This window comes from Agrilus planipennis, unplaced genomic scaffold (assembly GCF_000699045.2).
Source record: "Agrilus planipennis isolate EAB-ADULT unplaced genomic scaffold, Apla_2.0 scaffold7, whole genome shotgun sequence".
Taxonomy (NCBI): Eukaryota; Metazoa; Arthropoda; class Insecta; order Coleoptera; family Buprestidae; genus Agrilus; species Agrilus planipennis.
In genome coordinates this window covers 1229524-1232904 of record NW_020439340.1, presented here as the reverse complement: position 1 = coordinate 1232904, position 3381 = coordinate 1229524, and the positions used below count along the sequence as shown (strand labels likewise).

At 30.5% G+C, this 3381-nt stretch overlaps 1 protein-coding gene across 1 annotated transcript in view; it reads left to right on the top strand.

Annotated features, from left to right (window-relative positions):
• Positions 1-2561, top strand: part of LOC108734238 (BTB/POZ domain-containing protein KCTD9) — a 60081-nt gene extending 57520 nt beyond the window's left edge. The window contains exons 7-10 of the transcript XR_003231984.1: positions 330-1440; positions 1821-1960; positions 2029-2143; positions 2361-2561. The gene's annotated coding sequence lies outside the window, so the exon portion shown is untranslated. The remainder of the gene's footprint in view (positions 1-329; positions 1441-1820; positions 1961-2028; positions 2144-2360) is intronic.
• Positions 2562-3381: the final 820 nt, after the last annotated feature.

Here is a 3381-nt window from a genome sequence, read left to right as displayed (position 1 = left end):
CCATGCCAAAAAATGCAAGTTCTTCTTGAATTATTCAATTATGTATTTTAGAATAATGATTAACAATATACTTTTTGTTTCAGAACTCCGAAAAGGTTACCTCTGAACGAAAATTCCTTGCTTTCCTATAAAAAAAAAGGTACGTACGATTTTATTTAGGATTGTTTTCTTAACTTTCTTATTAATTACAAAATAAAATCTTTATTATTTTAGTACTTCGAACTATTCACGATCTCTGCTTCGACTGTTGACCATGGAAGTGGACGCTACAATATTGCCCTTTTTACCTGGGATTGTTCTTATCAAATCTTCGACACTACATTGGAAAGGTACGATTCATTTTTTTTTTATCTTCTTTAAATTTAAAACTAATTCCTCCCTTATTAAACGAGCTGAAAGTACCAAAGTGTATTAAAGTTGTTATGGGATATCAATGAAAAGAATTTTTTTGTCGGAAGTTACCACGGTGCACTTCAACCCTCAATTTAAAAACATTATTTTTATATTTTAATATATCAATTTCTCCCTTCTTAAACTAGTTGAAAGTGCCAATATGTGTTGAAGTTGTGGTAAGACATCGGTGAACAGAATTTTATAGTTGGAAATAACCGCAGTGCACTTTCAACCCCTAATTTAAAAGCATTATTTTTATACCTTGATTAATTAATTTCTCCCTTGTTAAGTGAGCTGAAAGTTCCGAAATATGTTAAAGTTGTTATAAGGCATCTATGAAAAGAATTTCGTAGTTGGAAATTACCGAAGTGGACATTCAACCCCTAATTTGAGAACTCAATGTTCATATTTTCATAAATTTATGTCTCCCTTATTAAAACGAACTGAAAATACTAAAATGTATTAAAGTTCTTCTAAGGCATCAATGATAATAATTCTATAGATAGAAATAACTGGGGTACACATTAATATGTGTATTAATGAAGAAGTATGAACTGTTTACTACTGTAATGTATATGAGAATGCTTTGCAGTATATTGGGTTGCCTGTACAATAATATTATTCCAAATAAGCAACTAATTTTTTCGATTTTGTTAGGGTAGTCTATTTAAATATGTTTTGTACTAAGAAAATAACTTGTAATTTATAGTACATAATCTTTTGTGTTATTTCGTCATATCTTTTTTCTTTTAGTTTGAGAATTAAATTAAGCAGATCATTGTCAATAGGTGGATCAATTTCTTTTAACTTACGACTTAGAATAATTGAACGTACCCTTAAGGTTTTTACTCTATGTAACATGGCTATAAAAAGAATTGCCATCTATGGTTCTTCCGCCTAGTCCATAGTTAGGCTTTGTGTATCTATTATCTATGGTTAGGCTAGTCTTGTCTTGTTTCCTGTATTCATGCCGTGTTGTTTTACTTGTTTTCGAGGCCATGAGAGCTCCCCATTTTTGCGATCCATAAATGGAAACGATGCCTGAAGGTATTTAAGCGTAATTATTTTTGATTTTCATTTGATTGTGTGGAATACTTTTCAATTTAGTGATTGACGGTATTCGATTACCGTTGGTTAGTTTCGTGCTCCAATATGGGGTCAATCTCAGCCTATTGCCTGTCCACTAATCCACTGAATTTTTGCAGTTCTAGTTTATTTGAAATTGAATAATTATAATTTTGTTAGAATTTTCGAATTTCAAAGGCAGGTTTAGGCGATGATTGCAGATTTTTCATATTAACAGAACCGCGCTCCATTATAACTAATATATTTCTATAATCTATTCTGCCTTTCAAACTGTATTAGAGAAATATTTATTTATGCCTTGTATATTGGATTTTAACAATTTTTTTTCTTCTGTAATGTAGACTTGGTTTGGGGTAACATCCTCCAATTAGATGGACAAGCTTTTTACATATGTGATGTTCGTAGCAGTCACTTTTATTTCCAAAAAAGCGCCTAATTGGTTAAAAATATTCGAAAAAAAGCAGATTGGATGTTAGCAATGGTAATTATCATTAATAATAAAATAACAACCCTAGTGAACATACAACTAATATTTAATTGCTTCAATAGGTTTCCATAAAAACACCAACATGGAGAAGGCAAAACAAAAGGATTTGGGATGTGGAGAAGCAGAACCCCATTCATTCTTCCGCATAGGCCTCGAAAGGAGCAATTTGTAGAAAGGGTAAGAAATATTTATTATTTTATAAAGTCGAATTAATGAATAGTTTGTGGTTTTCTGAATCATATATTCCATTTGATTTACAATTACTGTTATAATTTTATAGTCATATTCTCAAATGTCATACTAAATTATTGAAATTAATAGTTTAATATTTAATTGAGCATATTATGTCTTTCAGTGTTCTAAATGATGATAACTAACATTAAATTGTTTCAAGGGGTTGTCATTTAAACATATTGAATGGACATGGAGTTCGATTTACAGTGAGGCTGCAATGTGATGTTCTGTCTGTCTGCTATGCGGCTTATTTCACCATCAGAGGTATTATTTTTCCTTTCATAAACGTCTACTGTAAGAGGCACTTCTCTGTTGTTAACGCTTACGAATAAAACTGGAGCATCATAGTGTAATTCTCTAGGTAATCAATTGTTTTCCTGTAATTTTGAAATTATTTAATTTTCTTAGTAATTTAGCATCTCTGGTCATCTATGGTTTTACTTCTAACAGTTATCTATTGTTTTAGCAGAATAAAAAATGACATCGTACATCTATGGTTATTTCTATTACCTTTAACATTTTTCTATGCATTTATCTATGTCATTGGTCATAAATAAAATTGACATCTCGTCGCCATTTTATAATTAACTATTTTATTTGTTGTTTTGGTGCATATTTTTATTGTATTTTGTGTTTTATTTAATTTAATCATCCTTTAATTTATAATGTAATTAATAGTTTTTTTGTCCGTATCTGTAGGTCGTGCAACAAATGGGGGAGAATTAAAGTTCAGGTTGATTGTACTGAAACAAATAATATCTACAATGGTGTTGTCTGTTCTGGGCTGCATTATTGATTTGCTGTTTTCGTCTTCGCCTTGCCACATTATGCAGTTAATTTTCAGCAGAGGAGTCAGAGCAAGAGGAAGTTTATTTGAATTCTACTGAAACAACAAGTTTTCTGTTATGGTAATCCTACTGGATTTAGTTTGCCTTTCACACTTGCAAACTGTGGAACATTATAGTCTACTGTTCATTAAGGTAAGAATATTTGATATAATTAATATTAATTGCTCTTTATTAATCTGTTACCACCGTATCTGTTTCAGATCGACATTGGAGAAGACAGAGATGACCCATAGTTGAAATAGTTCTTTATCTTGCATGCTCTATCTAGTAGAATCCATTAAGTTCATTTTATTCAAATTAGTTTTTTATTTTGCATGTTTTTTTTTGTAGTTT